Source organism: Leptonychotes weddellii, chromosome 4 (assembly GCF_054177405.1).
Source record: "Leptonychotes weddellii isolate Sample4059 chromosome 4, ASM5417740v2, whole genome shotgun sequence".
Classification (NCBI taxonomy): domain Eukaryota; kingdom Metazoa; phylum Chordata; class Mammalia; order Carnivora; family Phocidae; genus Leptonychotes; species Leptonychotes weddellii.
This window is the reverse complement of record NC_138372.1, coordinates 62,104,956-62,132,049: the sequence shown is the minus strand read 5'-3', so window position 1 is coordinate 62,132,049 and position 27,094 is coordinate 62,104,956. Positions and strand designations below refer to the sequence as shown.

Below are 27,094 nucleotides of genomic sequence, written 5' to 3'. Positions count from 1 at the left end.
AATGTATAGGGCTTCAATTTCTCCACATCTTCGCCACCACTTGTTTTCAGTTGTTGTTGTTTGATAATGGCCATTTTAGTGGGAAACCTTGCTTCGCCTTTATGCTTCATAAATATTTTTCTTCATTTTGTATAAAACTCTAGATATGATTTCTAAGTTGCCGATACTGAATTGAGATTATTTTTCAGTCCAAAAATATATTATTCCATCTTTCTCACCAGATCTATTAGTTTTGTTCAAGACAGCATAGTAATACTCTATGTGTTGTACCAGGGATTATGTGTATGTGTGTGTAATTGATTACTATCATGTTACTTGTTTTTGGTATGTTATCAATACTTACTGGCATAAGAATAATGAAAGTGAATATAAAACTACTATCATAATTATAAAAAAGGTAGTCCAAAGACTTTCTTTCGACGCCTGATTTTGTGTGTATTTGTAGAAGCGGTGGGTTTTGTTTTGGGGCTCACTAGTGATGCAATCAATATCCCTCTTTTTAACTTTTTGCATTCAGGTCAACGTTACGCTGCCTCACACAACCTTCATAAATACGGATGCTTTCTGCCTGCGAGGTTCTCACAAGGGCATAGATTCTAGGCTCCAATGATGAAACATTACCTTTGTTAGAACCAACACCAGCAAGATGCTCCTATTAAATAAGACAAACAGGTAGCTTGACGTTTTGTGATAATTTTAACAATTGGGTTCAAGTCCATTCCCTCTTCTAAATGAAGTGCAAGGAAATTCATCACCCAGGCCAATAATTTCATGGCAGGTCATGCGGACCTCACCACATAGGCTCCTGTGATCATGTGTGTGAATCATAGCATTTATGCTGCCTAAGGCGCTGGCATATGAAAGCACAGCCTAGACCCAGCTGATTAAGCTGTAGCATAAAACAACACTTCAGTAGTCAGGAGCATGACAGCCCACAATGGTTTATTGGACCAAAGAGTATAACATTGTAATTTACTTCTCTAATACATGTCATGTTCTCTCTTATTGTTTCCCCTTATGGAGTGAAATATGTAGGTAAGAGATTGCTGTACAAGCTTCATGGGTTATACCCCTCCAAAATTAGAGGGTAACAAACTGTCTTTATTATCCTGTGCCTTTGGTAAGCTGCCACAAATCACAGAAACCACTGCAGGTGAGCATCTAGTGGTTTAAAAAGTCAAGGCAAACTAAAAGACTTCGTGTCTCTGCCTGAAGCTATTTTTGAACTACAGTACAGCTAGACACAATTATTATACTTCCTGGCCCTTCCTTTTTATTGTACGCTCCTAGCCATTTTTTTCATTCTTATTGACAGGAAACCAGGATTTATGAAGTCTGGCTCAATGCAAATATTTAAAGACTTAATTTTTTTCCCTCTCCCAAAACATAACAAAATAAGTTGAATGGTGTTTTGGTGAGTTTATTTTTCTTTTTAAGCTGGAATTCATGGCTGTTCTCCAGCTGAAAATGGCACTAGTCACAGATAATTTAAAGAGAATAGCTTGCTTGTTTGTCAAGCAAACATGTGTAATCTGATGAAATTATTAATGTCATAGTGTTAACTCTCTTCTCATAAATACAGTTAACAGTGCTGACACTGCAATTATATTCGAATGTTCCGGCTCTTTGCTTATTCGCTCAATCTGTCAGTCCAGTATGGGGGAGACAAATTGTGGTGGGCACTTGACAATGCACAAAAGAGATATAAACCTCTTCTGATTAAACCTTGATGAAAGATTAAATGGTTCTGAATGCTTGCCAGATTCTTGTGATATGACATTTTTAACCAGTGGTAAAAAAGTTCTATTCAACAGAGGTTTTTGAAAAAAGATTATAGGGATGACATACACTGCGTGTGTGTGTGTGTGTGTGTATAAATATATATCATATGTACCTACGCATATGTTACATAGAGTAAGAAACAGCATGGTCACCTCCTACCTTGGATTCAAATTTTATAGACAAGATAATATCATTTCTGATACTGGACAGGTTTTTGCAGCTGTTTTTTTTCTAATAGAAATGAAACAACACATCCTTGAACATTACCAATATCATCGTCCTCTGTGGTCTTCAGTCTCCCAGTGTAATAGCTGCTCACAATATCCCCTTCAAGTTACGTAGTCCCTACTTTTATTCTGTAAAATTCTTATTGAATTTTTACCATACCTATTCCATCAGTAGTCAAAAATGAGAAAAGATTCAGTGTATGCACTAATCTTGTTATTGTTAAACTTAGTTCACATCTTTTCATTGTTAGCTTTGGATCAAATGAAAATGGACTGGTATTTTCCTCCTTTTCAGATGAGGAGACTGAGGCCCAGAAAGGTTAAACAACTTGCTTAAAGTTACACAGCTAATAACAAATCGAGCTGGAAATTGAATACAGATCTGTTACAACATAAAGTTGTCATCAAACTGTAGACTGATTCATAAAATTCATAAAATAATTATAGTGTATATTTTAAAAACCTATAGCATTGTGGACCGATAATTATTAGTGTTCATATTAAGAAGAGCACTAAACCGAAAAGTTTCTTTAAATTAAAAAAAAAAAAAAGAAAGAAAAAGAAAAAGCTCTTGCATTTCAATACTGCAGTGCCTGGAGCAAATGTATCCACTAAATGTGAAGGAAATGGGGAACCCAGACAGGTTGAACCTGGTTACCTAGACCTTTTTGTTGACTTACTTGGAGCAGATAAATTGAAATAATAAAGAAAACTGGCAGCTTTCTACACCGTGTTATTATTACTAAAACCTTGTTGCAAATTCAGGAAGAACCTATGCAAGTCATTCCTGGCCCTTTTGTTCTCTATATCTGTTACAGAAATTGCATAGTTGTGCTTTCTCTTTTCTACCGACATGCTGCAAAACTTGTGTGAGAAAAGATCATTTTAGGAGGATGGAGAGGGTTTTAAAAATAGTGAATAGAAGAAAAAATACTTTGTGTCAGGTAGAAAGGCAGGACAGAGCAAATTCGCCAAAGCGGGAAAAAAATCATTTTCTTTTTTAATTGTGCTAAACAGTTGTTTCCCTCTCTGAAAGTTCATTATATTTATTTGTCATCAGGGTAATTGAGCTACACTTGTTGCTAAGTCTGTTGCTTGCCTTCTGATGAACGGATTCATTAAGTTCATTTCTAATCTCTGTCTTCTAAATTCAATAAGCACTATAAAATTTCTTTCCTTGTATGGGAATTCTAAGGTCTTTTTTTTTCCTCAACAGCTTGAATTCCTGTATTCTGATTAAGATAGATGAAGTATTTGCATTCTATCCATATTCATAATCTTCTTTCAGAGTCAACCTAAAATACCACATTTGTTGCCCAGGCAGACACAGGCAATGTGTTACGATGGCTCTGTAGCTTTTTGTTTAGATGGATAAGGACCTAACCCTCTTCAAATGCAACAGAAGAGGTGGTCACTAGGTGAATTCAGGCTGTTAAGAAACCAGAACAATCATTGCGTCTTTTGTGTGTGACAGAAACTGTAATTAATGATTTCCCCCCTTTTTTGCTCAAGAGAAAAAAGAGAGATGTGCAGTTGACAGACATTTTATTAATAGTTTCTGCCAACTTGCCATGCATAAAAGGTTTTATTGGTTGCAATGCCAGTGTAAGAAAAGTTCTTTTTGATGAAATGTTCAAGATGGCTGTTTTATGGATGAAAAATGAAGGCAATCTGTCTACCGCCATTGAAAGTTTGGGTTTCAATAATAAAATTAAAACTATTGTGACATTTCCTATTGTGTTATTTAACCATCTGCCTCCTACTGGTCCAATCAATGATAACATTACCTAGGTCCTCTCTAGTTAACAAGAAGACCTGCCAATATGGTGTCTCATGGTTAATTTACGAGGAGATTTATTATTGATTAAGGTGTTTATATATTTTGTGACCGCTGTTCCTCCTATAAAGGGGAAAAACTTTAGTCTCATGTTTGAGGGTTAAATATTCAGCTTGACAAAAAATGGCTGTTTGTATCCCTTCAGTAACTAAAAATCTATGGACGGTACAAGAACGCAACAAGGGATGTATACCAATGACAAACTCTGATCAGGTGTGTAGCATAGGACTCTAAATAAGCACCTATTGTTTTCTTGCTTAGCATTTCATTAAAAGCACATCTCCCAAAAGGTTTTTTTCTGAATATTGACACATTAGATCCACAGTTACCTGAATTAGAATTTTTCCCCTTCTAAAATTGTTTCATGCAAGTTTTTATTTAGAGTAGATGTGTTGTTTTAATGATTTCTGCTCATCAATCAAGAGGGGGAAAAACACATTTTACCACATGGATTCACGATAAAGCAATGAAGGTGCTTCACTGTAGTTCGTTTAATCCTCCATTACACAGGGGTGAGAAGACAAGGGATATTCAATATTTTAATAAGTCTTTGGACTTTGCTGCAGCCCAAATGGAATTTAATCAAGAAATGTGAAGGATAAGGTACTAAAGCATTCTAATCATTGCATTGACCAACTTGCAAATATACTTGCTTTATTTTGCTTATAATCATCATCATTATTAATTTAAACAACCTTCAGTATTTGCCCATACCTTTTACAAACTTTAATTTTTAAAAGTCTTAAATAGTTCACATTTTGGAAGAAGGCAGGCAGCTGGAAATGTGCTCTTTGCACATTGATCTTCAAGCAGTCATTCCTTTTCTCTGGGAATTTTTATGTAAGCTCCCTTATTGGGAATATGCTAATAACATCCGCCATGATTCCTGATTTTCTTTGAATCCTTATTCCTCTGTGGGCAAAGCAATCAGAAAGGGAGAACAGGAGATTTCCTTCTTGCTTGTGTGCCTTCTTCAACCATCTGCTCTATCCTGATTCATTTGAATACGATCTGCAGTTTTTAGATCCTTTGCTCCGACATTCGGAGGCATTTGAAAGCTTAAAAGGAGTTAATAGCTATCTATCTATGTCACAAATGTGTTTCTCTGATGTGTTCTGAGTGCAAACTTGCCTACCCAGGGTTTACATGGGCAGATTAATTTTGTTAAGTAAAAAATGGTAATGCAGGTTAGCACCTTCATTATATGGGATGTGTAGTTCTGAACACTTTTGTTATTAATGGCCTTGAGCTCAGGCATTGAAAAAAAAAAGTAACTTTAATACTTTGTATTAAAACAAAATATTCCAGGAAAAGAATTGTTGATTCTAACTTTCTTGAGGTGAAGAAAAAGTAAAACTGAAGAACTGGAGAGAAAGTGAGAGAGAGAAAGAAGAGAACAAATTTGTAAAAAAAAGAAGTCATGATGTACACTTTTTAGGGTAACATTTATAGGAATTCAGACTAGAATTCCAGATTAAGAATGAAGACTTCTGTGTGCCCGCTCATACCCCGCCACCAAAGTGTGATTTACTCTCTCTTAGGAAAGTTACTTAATTTCTCTGGGCCTCTGTTTCCTCTGCAGTGACATGGAATGAATGTCATAGGTGATATTTAAGGTTTCCTCCACCAGTAAAATTGTGTGACCATATTATTTATTCCCATGAAACACACTGCAGATGATGGGAAAGTTACTTTATGGATTTGGTTTTCCCATGGGCATGTGATCTTGCCCAGGGAAAAGCCATTTCCAAATAAATCATCCACCTTCAGAAGAGGAGCCCCTCTCTGATGACTATGGACGAAATTTAAAAAATGGGACACCATATCTTGCTTCATTTTACACGGAATGGATAAATTGCTAAGAATGTTGCTGATTGATAGAAGCAAGTCTTCCACTTCAGTGAGTGAAAATCAGCAAGATTCTGACACCCCTAGCAAAACAGGGCTAACTTAATATGCAGAATTGCCATTTAGGCAAGAGAGTTTGCAAAACTTGATGCTATTAGGTCAGTGAACATTGTCAAAACATGAAGGAGACGTGAGTTTGGGAATGTTGACACTCTCTTGGTATTCAGCTCATTTAAAAGTGAAGAGAGCTATTAATGTAAAATTGTTTCAGAAAGCACCTCAGTCTTGTCCTTCTCACCCAATAATTCCTCTTATTTTCTCCCCATCAAGAATGAGATGGAGAACAACCCAGCTTCCCCTGTCTTTTACACAGTTATGAGATTTTTTAACAAGTACATAGCATCTACTGACCCTCACTTCTGATGAGCCTCCTGGCTTGTGCTGTGAATGACCACTGACCACTTCCTCCACCTTATAAATGTAATTCTTCTGATTCTGTATGTTTTCTCTGGCAACCATTACTGATTTGTGTCCTGATTTCTGTGGGATAGTTCTGGCGTTTTATAAACTGAGTGGCAAAGCCAAGACTTAAATAGAAATTACTTCACTGATGTGTTTCAGCTGACCAGAGACAAACTCACACCCAAAATAACCTCCACTCCCTTCCTTCCACATATCCCAACAAAGGGAAGAAATATACAGCCACTGTCTTCTGTTTTTTGATGTATTATACAAATAGAACGCTTTTGAGAAACAGGACTAAAAATAGGAGAGCACAAGCATATCTTAATATTTCATGAGATAAAATTTCAAAGGCCTGAAATTAAAGATAGGCAGGTAGCCAGTGATATATGGAGAGAAATGTTTATTTCTCGGCCTATGCTTGATGGACAGCAAATATTCTTTCTCTAGTAGTTTAGCTTTTGGTTCCTGTGATATACTGTCTTGTAATTGTGACATGCTGGGCAACCTGATATTGCATCTGCTTAGCTCTCAATCTATTGCATTTACTTTTTTAGGATTTTGTTTGTTTGCTTGCTCCTGAAATATAGTTTATAGATCTCCTTGATGTTGATGATTTTGCCTCTTGTAATGATTAGAGCATATAACATTTAGGTGTTGGTATTTCTCACTAGCACTAGGCTTATATATAGAGATCTATTGTTTAAAATGAATTTTTATTTCTTTTTTGCAGGTTTTATCACTTACGTATATTTTATATTTCTTTCTAGATTAAAAAATATGCATTACATATTCAATGTCAGAAGAGATCATAATCCAAATAAGTCATTTTATACTACTCACATACTCTTCTATTGTGCCTCCCACCCCCACCCCACCCCCCAAATGACCTTCCTGTTCTGTTTCTGGATGAGGAAGAAATTCAGAAAGGAAGTCTATTCATCAGTTCCTACATCAGCAAATTTCGGAACTACGTCAGCAGCGCACTCTATCCACTGCACTCAGCACATCAGAACAGTATCTGGATGGCAATATTAAATGCCTTGCTGTTTAAAATGTCTTTCTGAACTCAGATTATTGAACATTATATCCAATTTTGAGGACGATTTTATTCACATGAAATCAGTTTTTCCAAGTTTAGAAACGAAGCATTCTTAGTCTGAATATCGCACAGTGATGATTTTCAATGATTAGAAACACATTCATACTATAGCACGTCTGGGCCCAAGAAGCCCTCATTTACAGCCCATTTTTCTCTAGCAACAATCTAAGTATTTCTAGGTTGTATTACATTTCTCATTCCCATGTGCTCTCGGTCAATAGACTGTCATTATCAGAATAAAGTTCTTTACATTTAACTGAGTTTTGAACTTATGAAAGATACACAAATCTACTTGAAAATTGATAAGAAAAAGTGAGTAGAATTTAAACTGTTCTTCACTTCTTTGGTCATTTTACAAAGACATTTATGTAAAAGTGCCTTTTATGTATGTTCCACATTTATCTTTTTCTCCCCTTTTTTTTTAATTAGTTCAAACCACCTATGCAAAGTCATGAGAGTTTTCAACCTATTAGGTAAAGATAATAAAATATTATTGGAAAAGATGGAAGGAATACCACTGGAGATTGGAGGTTTTATATCCTCCTGGAAACAAACAGAACGCATGGACTCTTTACCGAAATATTTCACTGAATTGAATAAAGATATTACCATGTGTAGCTAAAAATACCCCAGCAATTTCTAAGTATTTGTGAGGGAAATATACTTTAGACTGACATTTGTGTACATTTTTCTGTATCTCTTACAGCCTGTCCATTTTTCAAGTAAATGTTTATTCAGAAAACCTCTGCCTCAACTCTGGAGTATAACCCTAAATGATCATTGGAATTGACAGTGTTATGGAATATACAACTTCAGCTCCTTTTTACCTCAGCACTATTCCCTATTTTCTAATATATCTTTAAATGGACTTATATTGCTAGAACTTCAGATGTGATTAAGCCCCTTTTATTTTGCATTTATTTATTTATTCAGGTTTAAATTGATATAACTATTAGCCCTCCCTGTTACTTCTATCTGGTAAACTTATCACATCCTGTTTCCTTTCTAAAGTCTTTTTTTTTTTTTTAAGATTTCTTTATTTATTTTAGAGAGAGAGAGTGCACACGAGTGTGTGGGGGCAAGGGGCAGAGGGAAAGGTAGAAACTTGAGCAGACTTCGGGCTCAGCATGGAACCCCTCCAGGGGCTTGATCTCATAACCCTGAGATCAGGACCTGAGCTAAAAGCAAGAGTCCGATGTTTAACCGACTATGTCACCCAGGCACCCCTCCTTTCTAAAGTCTTAAGACACTATTTTTTTTTTAAGATTTATTTATTTATTTGAGAGAGAGCAGGAAAGGGGTAAAGGGAGAGGGGGAGAGAGAAAGACCCATGCAGACTCCAGGCTGGGCACAGAGCTCCATGTGGGGTTCCGTCTCACCACCCTGAGATCATGAGCTCAACCAAAATCAAGAGTTGGATGCTTAACCAACTGAGCCACTCAGGTGCCCCAAAAGTCTTAAGATACTTTCAAACAGGTGTACATTTTGACGAAGTTACTTTCCCCCTGTTGAATCAATAATCACAAACTAGAATAAAAAATTAAATGAGAATTAGAAATGAAATTAGAAATTTATCATTTGTAAATCTGCCAAACATGAGGTAGGTTTTCTAACTCAGGCAAAGCATGAGAAACATATCTCTGTGCTGTCTAAAGGAACAAAAGGCAATGAAGGAAGATTTCTATAACTCTGGAAGTGAGAAGTGAATTCAGCGTTATACATGGCACTTGGGGGAAAAAAAGAAATAATGATATATAACTTGATAGCATTTTAAATAATTTGCATCAGCACTATACACTTTATTGAAGTTTTATCAATTTGAAGTAGATATTCTGCATTGATCTATAAATACTATAAATAACTGGATTTCACTTTTAAAATTTCAAAACATGTATAGTTTTTTTTCATCCAAATAGTTAATACTTATTACAAAGATGTTCATGTTTTATTATTCTCTTTTGGATTGCCTTCAGAGGCAATTTATGAACCATACAAAAAGATCAGTTCTTTTTTTTTTTTAAGATTTTATTTATTTGAGAGAGAGTGCGAGCACAAGCAGGGTGAAGGGCAGAAGGAGAAGTAGACTCCACTGAGCAGGGAGCCTGATGTGGTTCCAGATCCTAGGACTCTAGGATCATGATCTGAGCTGACGGCAGGCGCTTAACCCACTGAGCCAAGCAGATGCCCCAGATCAGTTCTTTTCAACCAATGAGCCATGTGCTAGAAATTGATACAGAGTGATTGCAATAGCTTGATTCCTGACCTTGAGAAGCTCATGGTCTAGAGTGAAGATCAGCGTTATAAACAGATGATGCCAATAAAGTACAGTGAAGTTCAAGACAAGGATGTGCACATATGGGTTTTGGTTACACATGCATCATCTGGTTTGTTTTTTTCATCTGATTCACTGAACAATGGTACAAGTAACTCTTACCTGTTTTCAAAACCAAAGTCCTCTCAGAAATTACAGTCTCCTCCCATTGAGGATGTTCAAAGGAAAGATTTTGGCATGTTTTCCTAAGAAAGTTAGCACAGTGGTTTAAATATAGAAGGCATTAGAAAACTATTGAGGCTGCACATGCACACGTAGCATGAGGAGGGTGTTGTATGGAGGGCAGAGGTGCTGGCTCAGTAGATGTCTAATTTCACGTGGAGGTTAACTCTGAGTCTTCACTTTTATGTGCTGATGGTCTTTGATCTTCAGTCGCTCACTTGATTCATCATTTATACATGATTCATTGATAGGTGAATCAGGCTGGACTGCTAATCAATGTTTACTTGAGTGGATCTGATTCTCTATTTCCTAAATGTTTGTGTATTCATCATGGAAGCAAGGGCAGTGTTTCTCGGCAACCTTCTACTGCTGAAAGGTCACAAGACTCTTTGGTACTTGTTGATACCTGTGTGTACTCTACAGGAATGCTGTCTAAGAAATTATCATTTCCCTAGGAGACTTGCGTTCATTGCTCTCGAGGCATCCTAGAAACATCTTTTTAAAAATAAAAACATTGCATTTAAAGCAAGGCACGGAAATACCATTTAGACCATATAAAGGAACATTTTGATGTTCATGTTTTTATTCTGCTTCAATTTCAAATACACTTCAAAGTATACCATTTTAATATGTGACAGAAAACTTTCATCATAAACAGATTTCTGAAATTACTTAAAATTTTAAAACAGGAGCAATATGGACACTCCAGGCTTTTTATTTGAGGTAATTATGCCTTTTCAAGTAACCTCTTCTTATAGGACCTTTATATTTCCCCCTCTAAATTCTTCTGGTCTTGAGAATTCCCTAATGATTTTTCTTTTTTCCCTAGTTTCTAATTACTGAATGCCACTAAGGTAGGTAACCTTATTTTCATTCTTCAAGCATATTTTTCCCCATTTCAATTCCTTGCTTTTCTTCTTTAGACTCAATTTCTTAGCCTAAGCTGAACTAACACTGTTTTATTGAGGAACATTTGGATATTATAGTTTGTCATATCATTCAGGGCATATTGTATATTTATTCTTCTATGAAGCTTTCTGTTTTTCTTCTGAATTTGTCCTCTAAATTTGGTTTCGGGCATAATTACTAAAACAAAACAGAACTAGATTTTTCAGACATTTTATGGGTATAATCTGTCATTTGCTTATACTAACTTTACTCCAATTTCCATTATGGAAAGGGTATCTGAGATATGCAAACTTCCCAGTTTTAAAGAAGAACAAATAAATGCTATTTGGGCATTTCAAAACTGTTTTCTTAGTATAGTATGGAAAGATGGAAAATCATGGCAACAGAATACATTTTCTCTTCTAAGATGGCTATTTTTTTTCCTTTTAAGAGGTTTTGTGCCAGGCTGTCCTCTTTGTGAAGTAAAGAACGAAAATGCTATCTGCACTGTGGACAAGATAACCTACTCTACAGAGTTCATAACAGAAATACAACCAAACCACATCATAGTTAAGGAAAAAAAACTAAACGTGACTCTTCCTGCTACTGATTTTATCCAACAGTAAAGAGAAATCCTTGCAAGTGTTGTTTACACAGTATGAAATCCTTACTGAGTCATAGTGGAGCATGTCTGCTATCTGACCCAGGCTTTAGGGCTCCTTAAACACCTGTGGATTTATGGAGTTCAAATGTCTACAAGGGCATGTGTAGAAGTTCATTCAGAAACCTGGAGCCCAAATAAAATGATCTGATGACATGGGCAAGCTGTTTCATTCCTCTGTAGTCCAATCAGTCTTTTGAACTAGAAAAGAGATTAAGATTTAAGAATGTGTTCTTTTTAAAAAAAAAAAATGCTCTTTAAAGAATCAGATTTAACAAGGAAATGTAGATGCATTTTTTTATTTCGTTGTGTGATTTTGATCAATTAATCTTCAAATTTATTTTTAAATTTAAATTTATTAAAGCCAGATCATCAGGGGATTTAGTCCCCCCCCCATTATGCGTGTGTAAGTAGCCCCCGGGTACACAAACATCTGGTGAGGGAACTGGCCCTTTTATACTGAAGACCCACACAATTTAAAACATGAAAACCTATACCCTTTAGAAACTTACACTCTTTAAAAATGATCAAATATAGCCACAAAGTTGTCTTAATTAACTCCATCACAATTGCTTTCTTTTAGGGATTTGATTTAGTCTTTTGAAAATCAGAGACACCATGATTTAGAGAAGTTCAGTCTTATTCTAGAGAGTTTCAAGTGAACTTATCTTGTAATTGTTAAACATGTGTCTTTCCATATGTCTTTAAAAAGTTTTATGAAAGGAAACATGCTTGAAAATACCTTGTTTAAGCTCAGACTTCAAGTCACATCCAATGTGAAAAATAACCTGGTCAACATCTCTCTTCTTTTTATACTCTAATCATTCTGTGCCTGACAGTATGTGTGGAAATGTGAGTAAGACCACTATGTCTGGCTTCTTGATTCTGTTTACACATTGCTAAGACTTATCTTTTTCTTCTGGAAAAGAATACATATTCCTATGCAGGCTTGGGTTTTACTTAGGGTTATCAGTGAAAGAATGAATTACCCTGAAATAGAAATAGCTATTTATCAGATTATGATTGGCTCCATATACACTGTTCTGCTCCCACTTCTTCTCCCTCCCTCCACCCTTCGCCTTTTAAATTTACCCCAGGAATATTATTATTTGTCAATATATTTCTATGTTTCTAAATGCACAAAGGTGCTTGAGCATTCATCTTGGCTGCTCTTTACTCTTCCTGACGGCTTCATCTGTCCTATCTTGTTAGGATGTAACAACCACGAATGTTTTTTGAATGGGTTAAATAACATTCAATATGCAAGGCACTGATCACTCCTAACTTGAACTTAAAGGTCTAAAGATTGTTCCATGGGAGGCTGCATAAAACAGACATAGTTTTAGGAACAATTCTATGACATTTCCATTAGTTTGGGTTCAGGTTTCATAAAACACTTGATGGAGAGTTGTTTTATTGGTGAGTCCAGGTCCTGAGGATGACAGTTCGTTTCCCTTTGTGGTGTCATGTGGTAGTCAACTTTCTACGGTAAGTTTGGAGACAAGCCAAATAAGCTTGGGTAACTTAACAAATAACCCACAAATTTGGGTAAATTCAAACATACATATATTTTGGAGGGAGCAGGAGAAGTCAAGGAGGAGATGGTGACCAATTTAAATAAAAATAGAATGGTATACAATAAGTCTCTGTGCTTAATATAAAAGGCAAGGATGTGTATAATGTAGGTGTAAGGCTTAAAATGATCATTCATAAGAAGGAATTATTTATGTCACATCTAGAAAGACAACACTAGCTAATATCGGCTGGTTCATAAATATGAAGTAAAGATATATTCATGCTGTGAAATATTTTAACAGTTTTATAATTGCTACTATTCCATTAGCAAAAAGCACAAGTGATGTGCTTGGAAACACAGGTTAAAAGTAAAGGAACTGAAACGAATATAACATTGTATGTCAACTATATTTCAACAATATTTTTTTTTAAGTAAAGGAAGAATACTCAGTGAATTCTTACAGTATGAAGTGGAAATTTCTGGAAATTTCAGGCATTTTGGCTTCATCTTCAGAATCACACAGATCAAACTAGGTATAAATGGCTATTTGTCTCACTTCATTATAACCATTTATATGTGCAAGTTCAAGACAAGAAAAAAAGATAGTGATTATAAATTTTTTAATTAAAATTTTTTTTTCTGATAAACGTGCATTACTTGGGTAGTAAAAGGAAAATATACATTTTTAAGGAGATACTGAAATGAATCCCCCATTAGCGCTTTCCCAAGGGAAAACAAGGCAGAAACATGCAATGCTTTATTCAAACTTTTTTTTTTTGGCCACAAACTGTATTCTGTTCTTGATGTCAGAAATAAACAGTATCTGTTTCTACTGAACCCCAAGTAATTGATAATTGATTAATGCACTCATAACACTGCTAAAATATCTAACAGTTTGATATTTTAAAATAATATAAGCAGTACCTGGGTTAGATTTTTTTCCCAAGGCAACATTCAACCTTGTATAGATACAGTCTTTGCAGGCTGAAGGAAGGATTAGTAAGGACCGTTAGGAGACAGAGAGCTGCAGAAAACAGAAGTCGTGGACCCAGTGTGTCTGGAAACATCAGTGGGACACAGAGATGTGGGAAGGTCCTAAGGATTCGCTGGTAATTGACTTGGAAAGATGGGAAATGGATAGGGCTGAGAGGGAGGGAAGAAACAGGGAAGGACTAAATATTTAGGGTGGAGGGTGGAGTTAAGGAGGAAAACAAGGAGTCTATATAGGCATAGCTACGAAGTAGTTGGATGGGATCTGCCTTTTTCAAAGTGTTTTCTGACCCTCTTTGAAAACCAGTCCAGGGCGCCTGGGTGGCTCAATCGTTGGGCGTCTGCCTTCGGCTCAGGTCATGATCCCAGGGTCCTGGGATCGAGTCCCACATCGGGCTCCCTGCTCGGCAGGAAGCCTGCTTCTCCCTCTCCCACTCCCCCTGCTTGTGTTCCTGCTCTCGCTATCTCTCTCTCTGTCAAATAAATAAATAAAAATCTTTAAAAAAAAAAAAAAGTATTTAAAAAAGAAAAAAAGAAAACCAGTCCATACTGTAAATGGGGCCAAAAGTGGGTTAGGGAACATTGTAACCTCATTTCACCTTATTTAGCTATGTGCCAGAGATCTCAGCAGGTAGTTCAATTAACTCCCACTAGTTAAATGAGAAGAAAATGAGGTTACCCAGATTAACAAAACACAACTCTTGGTTCTCCTCCAAATCAGGAGGAGGAAGGCTCCTGGCTGACAGAGCTGGTTGAGCCCTGGGCAATTGCCCATTTGCCCAGGGGCTTCTGAGCTAAGGGCCACACTGCTCCCTGCAACCTCACCAATAACAGTGGAAACAACCACAAAGGATGACTAGAGCATTGAAAGTGATGTTGAATATTGCATTCTTCCAATTTCTTTCTCTCTTTATGTACTTAATGCATAACCTCCATGGGGACCATATGTCTCATGGGATTTTACATCTCAGAAAATTTGAATAGGACAGTTGTGTTTCCTAAAGCTTGAATTTTGTGAAATTATTTCCCTATTGACAGTTTATTGGGTTTCTCAGTTTAGAAATCTCAATTAGCTCCTTTATTATTTTCACAAATTATTTTCTAATATCTGCAGTTATTTTTAGTATGTTTAAAATAACTGCCACCAGATACTGATAGAAATAACTGGAAAATACTTAATGAACAAATGTTTTTAGTGTTATCTAAAGTTCAAATTAAATGTCTTCAATTTGTATCTATTTTCAACTTTAATGAGTAGTTTTATTGACAATGACTGATGTTAACAAGTAAAGAAGTGACATAAATGCTGAAATACACAAAAGTTCTAATCTGGGAATTTAAGAGTTCAGAGCATCTCTTCATTACTGTAATCTATATGTTGACAAAGAGTTATTACTCTTAAAAAGTCATAGTTAGTTTATTTTAAGGTTATATATCACAATGGTTGGATGTGGGCATGATCATCAGACTGGTGTAAATTCCTGCACTGGAAGGCCTAACCTCTGTGCCTCAGTTTCCTTATCTGCAAAATGGGTTTAATAAAAACTATACATCAGATAATTTTGTTGTGAGGATAAAATAAGTTTATAAAAAACACTTCGTGATTACATAATAAATGTTGGCTATTGCTACTAGTCTATCATTATTATTATTAATTATGTAAAGTTTTCAAAACCGTGTACTTCCTTTCCCCAGTATGTTTATCTATACCTTCTACTCTTTAGAAAAATATTTCTCATCTGTTTTATACAGAGGCAGGGTAGTCTTACACTATGTGTTCTAAAATAAATCTTCTATTTGAAATAAAACTTATATTTCACGCTGCTTCAGGACGAATTGTCGAGTTGAACATCATACAGTTCTTGGCTGCACAACTGAGACAATTTCAGTTTCACCTAGTAATATTAGGTTGGGCATCTAGATTTTTGATATAAAAGAGAAATGAAGTTAACTAACAGTTACCAAGCTAAATATTTGCCTTTTTACTTTATTTAGACTTTTTTTTTTTTAAAGATTTTATTCATTTATTTGAGAGAGAGAGAGAGAGAGCACACATGAGAGGGGGGAGGGTCAGAGGGAGAAGCGGACTCCCCGCTGAGCAGGGAGCCCGATGCGGGACTCGATCCCGGGACTCCAGGATCATGACCTGAGCCGAAGGCAGTCGCTTAACCAACTGAGCCACCCAGGCGCCCCCATCTTTTTTTTTTTTTAATTTTATTTATTTGACAGTGAGATATAGCGAGAGAGGAAACACAAGCAGGGGGAGTGGGAGAGGGAGAAGCAGACTCCCCGCGGAGCAGGGAGCCCGATGCGGGACTCGATCCCGGGACTCCAGGATCATGACCTGAGCCGAAGGCAGTCGCCTAACCAACTGAGCCACCCAGGCGCCCTAGACTTTATAACAGTCACGCGAGTACGGCATTTCTCTATTTTACAAATACTCAACTAGAGTCTGAAAAGTCCAATTACTAGGCCAAAGTAATACGGCTGATAATGTCTGAGGCCCTTCCTGGTGAGCAAGGGCTTTTAGTTAGTTGTCCTTGGTGGTTTACTAGGTAAGAGATTCTGGATGAAGGTAAGTAGGTCCGTTCAGAACTCCTTAGTGGGCTTCAGCCTGGTGTTAGACAACAGGCCCCGGGCTTGGGATCTGCCAACACTGTCACCAGCTGGGTGACCCCAGCCCACAACTTAGCTTGTCGGAATTTCTGTTTCCTTACCCATAACATTCAGAACTGTCATGAGAACCAAATAAAATAGCGTCCAGAAAACACTATGCATACGATTTAAGGTATCATTATGACATGCAACGATCATTTTAAAAGAGTGATTGTGAAGTTGAGAGAATAAATAAAGACATCTGGTAGGGGGCTTAGAATATTATATAAAAAACTGAAGTAACTTTATTTTGGCAATTTCATTCCTTGTCTCCAAAGTTCAGTTACCTGATGCCTAAAAAGCATATAAAGAGGTTTACAAAGAAATCAAAGAAAAGACAGATGTTTTAATCAACAACTCCAATCTTGGGGACGAAAGCCAAGAGATATACAGGTTGATTATAAAATAGATAAAACATGCTGTTCATGTAATAACTTTCGAGCACAATACACATCAAGATAATTTATAAGAAAGGAGTTAAAGGCTGATGGTGCAATACTGTTTAGAAAAATAGAAGACCTAAAGTTCTTACATGTTCCTTCTTAGATATCAGCAGCACCTGTGTTATTGAAGAAGCACTGCAATAAAATGGAGCACGCCTAGTGAGTCTCCCATTTTTGTCCCATTGAAACAAGAAAAAAAATTCTCAAATAAATGCATGTAGATGCCAGCATTTTTCTCATAACTTGCACTGATCAACGAGCACCACCAAAAATGCTAAAAGCAATCAGCACAAACTTTGAACCACAGAGAAGCAGTGATGGCAGTGTAGAGACTTCCTTTGGGGTGCACATCCTTAAGGAGGACCTGAACACTGCTACTATTAATAAGACTACAAATTGTAGCCGACCAAACCAGAAGGAGCCTTGAATGTATTTGCTGGGAATTGCTTAAGGCTTAAACACCAGGGCCTTGAAACAAACTGTTCTTATCACCTTTTTCCAAACAGAGATTTAAATTTACAATGAAAGTGCCAGCACCAGCTGCACTTGAAGAAAGCACCACATGTCTCCATAAGCCCCAAGAAAATGGAATGGAGCCCAGTTCAAGCTGGAGGTGTCGCCGTGCTCTAGCCAGCTGGGTGACACCAAGCTGAAAGTGATGAGGTGCTAATTAAAGGGGATGAACAGTCTTATTGTAGGCACCTGCCAGTGGTCTCCGCAGAATCAGCGAGAACCCTGGGCATCTCGCCCGGCCTGCGGGGCCACGGGAACCACGTGTGAATTCGGCATTTCTCATCCGGCACCTCACCTTTCATATTTTCCCCGCTGTGGTTTTAGTTGGAGACGATGACTCCTCTCACCCCTTGCCCCTATTTACCGGTTCTCCTGAGTGATAATGATCCACATGATGCAAAGTGTTAAGCATAGACCCTTGCCGAAAGCAGAGATTAAAACAATGCAAACTAGATTAAAGTCTTGAAGAAACAAAAACAAACAAATGAAAACCCAAACTACATAAAATGCAGATGTACTGCACCTACGGGGGGAAAAATCATACCCAAACACACAAGGAATGTTCTTTTCAATCTCCCAACACAGTTTCAGGGTTGTTCCACTCACCCTGCTCATCCCTCTTCCTGTTGAAACCACACAGTGCGATGCTCCAGCCAGAACTACATTATAGGGATGGAGCGTTTAGAAATATTTGCAGCAGTTGTGGGAGCTGCTTTTCAAAGACAGAAAGCATGACATGACCTAAAGCAGCTGAACCACTGAAATAAGAAAGAAAAAAACCACATTTTTTTCCTACTTAAAATTATTATTATTATTTTTTTAAAGATTTTATTTATTTATTTGACAGAGAGAGACACAGCGAGAGAGGGAACACAAGCAGGGGGGAGTGGGAGAGGGAGAAGCAGGCTCCCTGCCGAGCAGGGAGCCCGATGCGGGCCTCGATCCAGGGACTCCAGGATCATGACCTGAACCGAAGGCAGTTGCTTAACCAACTGAGCCACCCAGGCGCCCCTTACTTAAAATTATTAAGATTGTTGAGTACATAGTACATTGATTATCCAATATGCACTCTATTCATTAAACGTTCATGTGCATCTGTTTAGTTTTTCATGTGACTAGTAAACAGACTATTGAATCTATTATCCAAATGAGGCAGGGAACATTATTTTATTGTGAACTTTAGGAGTTTGTGTGATCTAAATTTCTTCTCTATCCAAACGACTTTTTTTTTTTGCAATAGTCCTAAGTCTGGACTTTGCCAGAAACTTTTTTCTTTGTGTTATAATGCCACTTTCATTTATTTATTTTTTTATAATGCCACTTTTAAAGAAGTTCTTTGATAAATTGGTTGAAGTCTGTAGTCACATAATTTCTATTCATTGTTCCAGTTCTGCCCTCTGTAGAAACAGAATAAACCCACGTCTCCTCATACTCGTTTCCTTCGGGGTCACACAACAATGTTATTGTCTCTCGAGATAGTAATTGTCAGTAGGAATTCTGACACTACAACCTAAGAGCCTAGTATTTTCTCGGGCAAGTTCCTTACCCAGTTAGTGCCTCCATTTCCTCATCCGTAAAATAGTTATCATAATCCATCTCACAGGTTGATTGTGCTTATTCTATGATATGTCACAAGTCAACTTTAGCAAGTGCATGCGGGGTATAGAGTATTGGTTCAAGAGTAGGTCACCAGAAATGGTCAACCAATCTAGAGAACAAAAGGAAAAGCAGATCTCTGAACACAGAAGATATATTTGATTTTGGACAAGTTGAACTGAAGTATGTGTGGGACAACTGTGGATATTTCTGGTGGGCAGCTGAAACACAAGGTCAACATTTAGGCGGTCTGGACTAAGCAGGTAGACTTAAGTGTTGGTGATACAAAAACATAGTTTAATTCACGGTTGTCATGAACATAGTTTCTGAGGTCAAACATTTGAATGAGGATAGAGTCTAAGAGAATACTTATAGTCAGAATAGGAGAGGCCAGATGAGGAACTTGAGAAAGGTATAGGGTGACTACCGGCAAGCATATGGTCTCATACATTAAAGTAACACAATGTTACCTGAAAGAAAGTGTAATTAAAGATATTTAATGATGCACTACAAACCGGACAGTTAGCAATTCTTTAAGTAGGAGATTTGTGAGATTCCAGTGGAATGAAATGGAATCCACTGTAAGGAATTAAGAGGTCATAGAAGATTTTCATCTTTCATCTAAGGAAGGTAACTGGGCAAACTATTCTTTCACTAAATTTGTCTAGTTAGAGAAGAAGGAAGGATTTTGGCACAACAAGAGGGAACACAGGTGGAGGTTTTCACTTTGAAGAGGAGAAAGGCCATTTTTCCATGGTAAGTACAATTCATCTCTTTCTCCTCTTTTTGAGCACTGGAAGAATATTTGCCTTATACCTAGATTTGTAACACTTTCTGTACTCTCCATAATCCTTTTTTTTTCTTTCTTTCTTTCTTCTTTCTTCCTTTCCTCTTTCTTTCTTTTCTTTCTTTCTTTCTTTCTTTCTTTCTTTTCTTTCTTTCTTTCTTTCTTTCTTTCCTTCCTTCCTCTCTCTCTTTCCCTCCACCTTTCTTTCTTTCTTTCTTTCTTTCTTTCTTTCTTTCTTTCTTTCTTTCTTTCTTTCTTTCCTCTCTCTTTCCCTCCACCCCTTTCTTTCTTTCTTTCTTCTTTCTTTCTTTCCTTCCTCTCTCTCTTTCCCTCCACCCCTTTCTTTCTTTCTTTCTTTCTTTCTTCTTTTCTTTCTTTCTTTTTTTCTCTTTCTTTTTACTTACAGTGGCCCACCAATCATCTCTTCAAGTTCTCTCAGTAGTTTAAAGTATAATAATGGAGACCTCAAAGATGTGAACTACTCTAAAATAGCCAAATGATCTTATTCTCTTCCTTTTTTCTTCCTCTTCTCCTTCTCCTCCTCCTCCTCCTTTATCTTTTTTGGTTTATGTTCTTTCCAACCATAGATTTGTTTTAAATTTAAATGCCTAGTGGAAAGAGTTTTCTTTTTTCAGTGAACAAAATAAATTTGGAACTAGTTCTCCAATGTCGACATAGCTAGGATTCTCTGATATTGGTCGTGAGTCTGGAAGTACATGGCTTTTGTGACCCAACCCCCCCTTCCTGCACTGTGATCAAGACTTTCTTCCCTACACAGCTTGTAATAGTCTTAAAATTTTTCAAAACAACCTGCTCCAGGAAAGCCACTCTTAATGCAAGCTGATGCTTGAGTTGACAACAATTTGATATCCCTACACTTGTTTCCTTTTCTATCCATTTGATCTACTTGCCCCAATCTATATCCCTTACTGCTGTCCTTGTCTTTTGTACATCTCTGACCATCTCCTCTCATAGATTATCCTTTCTAGCGTGACAGCTCCCTGTGGTTTTTCTCCTTAAGAAAGATGAAATCATTTCCAGAATTATTAAAGATTACAACATTCTTTTCCAAAGTCCATGAAAGGATGGCAATTAGACTAAAATTGGCCAAATTTTTATTTCAATAAATAGAAAAATAGGGATTCCTAATTCCCTTTCATAAGATATTCTAAAATATGCATAAATGCTTTTAAAATCTTTGGAGAAACATTGCACCTATACAGCTTAAAGGCTGGTTGTTACCTTTTAACAAAAATGTCAGGCAATGAAGAAAGAGAAAGAGATGTCAGGACATGAACCAAAGTCATGGAAACTGTGATGGTCGACCTGTGCTCGGGGGAGGGGCTGATTATGCACACAGATTTTTAGCTAAGTTCCCATACCCAGGTAAAACAATCATAACCATCTTAGACATACTTCAAAGTATAATAGCCATGAATATGACATGAGTATATTTTTTTTTTAAAGATTTTATTTATTTATTTGAGAGAGAGAGAATGAGAGACAGAGAGCAGGAGAGGGAGGAGGGTGAGAGGGAGAAGCAGACTCCCTGCCGAGCAGGGAGCCCGATGCGGGACTCGATGCGGGACTCGATCCCGGGACTCCAGGATCATGACCTGAGCCGAAGGCAGTCGCTTAACCAACTGAGCCACCCAGGCGCCCCTGACATGAGTATATTTTTATGTGCATTAGTATATTTTTCAAAACTCTTCAGGCACAAACTTTATTCAAATAGAAGTTTAACATTTTATCATACCCTTATTGACTTTGAAGTACAAAAACTGGTGTCAGTGAGTTCTAAAAAACTAAAGAAATAGAACACTAAAGTCTTAGAAACCTAAGAACCCAGCACCCCTACTCTGATTGGTTTTAAGCCCTGGGTCCTCAGTGCAGCAATCACATGCCACCTCACAAGGTGTTTTGTTGGAGATGATTAGGAACCATGCAGGTGGCAGCATCTTTCTTTGTCAAAGTTACAATCTTTCTCACTGTTCCTGGAATCTACATAAAATAATGATGAAAAGGGTTCATCATACTCAAAACTCAATCTCAAACAAAATGACCAGTAATTGAAAAAACAAAGGTAATTGGCCATGAATGATGGAAGAAATTTCACTAAGGATCTTACTGACTGAAAGAAGTTCAATAACTCTAAAACACTGGAAATATTTTAAGCACCACAAGCCTTAATGTGAGACTGTTAGTAAGGAAAATTTCAAAGAGTTCTTGATAGTAGAGAATCATGCAGTGATTTGACTATACTCTATAATTTCTAAAATGGACTGCATTTGCTGACCTGACCAGCAATCCCTCCCCTTATCCAATAGCCACTTCATGCTCATTAAATGGCATAGGCATAGGCATTGCTTTTCTTTTCTTTTTTTTTTTAAGATTTTATTTATTTGCGAGAGAGAATGAGAGACAGAGAGCATGAGAGGGAAGAGGGTCAGAGGGAGAAGCAGACGCCCTGCTGAGCAGGGAGCCCGATGCGGGGCTCGATCCCAGGACCCCAGGATCATGACCTGAGCCGAAGGCAGTCGCTTAACCAACTGAGCCACCCAGGCGCCCGGCATTGCTTTTCTTAACACAGGTGTCGAGTTTATTGAATGTGCAAGACTCTATAGGTACAATAGGAAACATTTTTCTCTCCAATTACTTCCTTTAATCATATTATGTCAGATTCATTTATTCATCCATTTAACCAATATTTATTGCCTACCTACTATGTGACCAAATACTATTTTAGACCCCTTAGATTATGCAAATGAAAATAAAACAAAACAGACACAGTAATCCCGCCTTATTGGAGCTTAAATTCTAGTGGGGGAGACAGACAAGGAATGTAGTAGATCTTTACCTGCTTTGGAACTCAGACATATTCCATAGGTTTTTTGCTTTTACATGTATTAAACATGTCACTTTCAGCTATTAAAAAGTACAGTTCTGTGCAAGCCAAAATGTTTCTTTCACATCCAATTCAAAGCTCCTTTCTCTTCCCCAACTCAAGCCTGCCCACACTAGGACCTCCACTAGGGACAGGAGACCTAGCCTCTTCCTTCTACCTCCTCACTTTCCCTTCTCCTCCCATCACTAAGTCTTCAAACTGTAAGAAGCCTGGGTGGTTTTTCAAAGAGCACTCTTACCACCTTCAGCTCCATGTACCAGGGGAGAGAGTTGCCTAAGCGTTTCAGCAACACTTGAGTGAGGTGTCTGTCTCCTCTTCAGGAGGAGATCTAAACAAATGGTTCGTCTTCTGAAGTTCTTTGCTTGACTTGAAGTGGGAGAAAGCACAGCCCTCACTCAATGGAAGGAAGATGCCACAGTGCTACTCCTGATAGGCCTCAATTCTTCCTCTACAAAGCATTTTTCGCTTTCTAATTAATCTTACAATGTTAAGGTGGGGGTGGATGATGGTATAAAGGTCACAGACCCACTTTTGCTATCTGTTAGCAAGGCCTTCGTGGATAGTGTAGTGCGGTGCTGTCCAGTGGAAATACAGTGCAAACCCCATACGTAATTTTAAATCTTCTGGGAGAGTAATTTTAAATCTTCTGGGAGCCACATTTAAAAATAAAAAAAAAGTGAAATTAATTTTACTATTACATTTTATTTATCCACATAAATCCAAAATTGTATTTCAATGAATAATTAATACAAAAATATTAATGAGATAGTTCCTATTCTTTTTTCCATACCACGTCTTTAAACACTGGTGTGTATTCTATACTTACAGTACATCTCAGTTCAACTAGCCACATTCCAAGTGCTCCATAGGCTCATGTACCTACCATGGTGGACAACAATGGGCTAGTGCCTCCCTTGAAAGTGGGGTACCACTTTTTGTTCTCGCCTTTTGTACCACAGTCAATACACTGGGGCAATTAGATAGGTCAATTGAGCATTCTGAACCTACACAAATCTTTCTTGTCCACCACGCCATTCCCTCTGCCACTCCTCACATGCTCCACATGGCCATTTTCTCCTTCTCCACTCTCCCTGTGTCTGCTCTGCTGACAGTGATCCATCACATAACCCACGCACTGGGCTCCTCATTGTAAAGAGGATTTTCATAAAATGGCTGGGAAATTAATGAGTGGTCTCAGATGGACCCCCTTGGACTCAGTTTCCTTCTTTCCTCCCTCCCTACTGTTTTTACTCTCTCTTTCTTCCTAAAGTATTTAATATGTTAATTTTAATCTTAGTAAAACATTGCCAACATGCAGGGTGGATGGGGAAAGACAGGTAAAGAAAAATGAAAGCTTCCTAATATTGTCCTAAAATTTCATTTACTGTCCTAAAATGTTATTACAGTACAATTTTGTTTAGGGTTGGGGGTTAGCAATGTAGGATACTACCAGGACACACAACAAAATATATTGAGACTAAAGATTAGACTCAAAATTTGTCTTAGGTTAATAGATTTTCCAAGTTTTTTGTTACCTTTGTTTTTTTTTTCTTTCTAAAATGAGCAGATAGGTTATATGACATATTGAAAGAAAAAACACGGAAAGTTGAGGAGGAAAAAAAGCACATCTAATAATTTTCCCAGATAAAGATAATATGGTTTCTTTTCTTCTTTGTTTATCTGATTTTTATTTTTTGTTTGTTTTGAGATCCTTTTCTAATTTGCATATAAGTCATGACACTCTAATGTCAAAGGAAAGGAGATTTGAATTACATTTCTCTACATCAGTAAGAGGCTTCAAAAAATAATAGTTATTTAGTATGTTCAGGAAAAAGTTATTGACTATAATTTGAGGGTTAAAGATTGAAGAGTAAATACTCAAGCCTTCCAAAGCTGAGTTTTGACAGGAATTTAAATGATCTTTAGCCAAATAGTAAAATAGCCAATATCCTGAAGGAAATGATTGTAGAAATACCTTAGATTATTTCTTCTCTCCGAATTACTATTTTAACTATGAAAAGTTAAGATGCTGCCTTTAAAATACAATATAAAATGTAGGTCTTATCCAGTTACGAATAATAAAGATCTCATTGTGTTGCTGCAAGCAAAGTACCTGGAGAAAATCCAATTAGGGCAATTATATGCTGCCTATATACATTTTTCTTAGCAATTTTAATTTGATTCAGGCTTAAAACTCTTTCTATTCAGCAACTATTTACAATTGGATGAGGTGAAGCATTTCATTTGTTGGTGGAGTGATTTCCATAAATATGACAGTGAAATGTTCTGAAACCCTTCAATATTAACATATCTTGCAAAAGAAATACATTACTTAATCATTAAATAGGATACTAATGAGTCTTTATTAAACTTCCCAGATAAACATTGCATTGACATCTAGTGGCTATAGAGGCTGATAACAGATATACTATATTGAAAGCACATGGAGTATTAATGTTTTCCATTTAAAATGTTCTTAAATGAAAAATGGGCAAAGTATACCTAATACTGAATAATGTTGAGGTATTGATAAGAAAGTATACAATTTATTTGTGTTGATACGTTAAAAGCCAGGGATGGATCTGGGATAGTCTGAAAAAGAATCCTATCACAGTTGCTCAAGAACTAGGAAAAACACCTAGATACTTGGTAACAGGTGTACTAAAGGCCCATCAACAGTAACATCTAAGTAACAACTAGGGCGCAACAACAACCATTACGGAGCTCCTGCCACGTCCCAGCCCTGCAATGCGGTTAACAGATATCCTCTCACTTAGATTTCGGAAATATCCTCCAAATGAGAGAAAATTTACGCCTCTGTGTTACCAGTGAGGAAACAGATCATGAGGGGTTAAATTGCTTGCTGAAGTCACAAGTGAAGTCAGGATTTGAAACCAATCTATCCCCTTCCCAAGTCCAAACTCAGAGAAACCACACTTCTATTAATACCCAAATCTACATGCTAATGACTTCCTTTAAAATTAACAAGTTAAAAATAATCATATTAATCGTTTAACTCGCTTTTTAAAAAACCCATTCTGTGATTTTGTGACAACCGAATCTTGCTTATTGATTCTTGAGCCATTATTATTCTTGGGTGTTACTTTGAGCTTGTTTCTACATCCGGGATTGACATTCATAATCATGTGACACGTGTGCAGTGAATAACTTCGAAACGAAGTGCATCCAGAAAGAAGATAAGTTTCTCCTCACTGGTATAGATTCTTTGACTTAAAAAAGTTGTTTCTTTTCCTCTGAAAGAAGACTGCTTTGAAAAGCTGTCATAGAAAAGCATCACGGCAAGAAATAAATTTACAGGAGGGAGTTGAGAAATACGAGGTGGTGGTGACCTGCTAAATGAGAATGCAGAACTTGAAAGAGGGTAATGGAGACAAGAAAGGGCAGAGGGAGGCCAGGAAGAAGCTGAGTGTAGGATCTGATGAGACAGGAAATGGTGGGTGGCAGCGGTGGGGGACAGAAACAGGGATAACGATGGGTTTTACAAAGCTCAGTTCAAGTGGGAAACAGGCCCTTAGGTGGAAGGCAAAGGGCATCCCTTCCTTCTACAGTTTTTCATGTAAGTGTATAATCTGCATAATCTGACAAAGAATAGAACACAGACATAGATGTACATATATATATATATATATATATATAAAGGATCCAAATGCACTTTATTTCTTCAATCATGCCATATTTTAATGGGTGCACGGTGCTTTTACTTGGCATCAATTATGAGTTGGTTTTGAAACAATTCAGTATTACACCAGCTGGGCTGATTACTGGTCTCTCCATTCCTTTGGGGTGCCTCTGCCAACAGGGGACAGGTTCCATTCTATTCCAGTTTGTGTTGCTGTATATGCCCATACAGCAACACAGAAAGTGTCTCCCCTTGCGAATACAGCATTACCGTATTTGTCATGGAAATCAGGAGTCCATTTCTGGTGGCTCTGCTTTGCCATTGTTTGCTGAATGCTTTGAAGTCAGAGACAACTTAGGGCATTTTTGGCCATGGGAAACATCCTGAAGCTGGAGACAGAACAGTGTGGCTACAGCGGCTGGTTTGCTACAGCTTCGTGCTAAGTCCTCTCGCCCAGACATAGATGTATATAACTCTCAGTTTGATGTATTCCTTCGTGGCCCTTTGGATGTTCCTGGCTCAGTGTTACCAGTGGGAGTCTGGATGAAATGAGTTGAGGAAAGGAAGAAGAACAGGGGTGAAGAACAATTGTGTTTCTAAGGATTACAGTAATTCTAGGAAATCTAGAGAGGCTTTTGGTCATCCTCATTGTGGAACAGTCCTCTGCATGCATCCATTTGGTATACAAGCATTTAGGAAGTATCGCTATCAGTTCCCAAGGCAGACGCTCCTCCAGATCTATAATTCT

General features: G+C 37.3%; 1 long non-coding RNA gene and 1 pseudogene across 1 annotated transcript in view; both read right to left on the bottom strand.

Moving 5' to 3' along the window:
- LOC145721298 (uncharacterized) overlaps window positions 1-27,094 on the bottom strand; it is a 294,764-nt gene that overhangs the window by 121,225 nt on the left and 146,445 nt on the right. The gene's annotated exons all lie outside the window — the stretch shown is intronic.
- Window positions 26,374-26,728, bottom strand: LOC102741102 (cytochrome c oxidase subunit 7B, mitochondrial pseudogene; annotated as a pseudogene).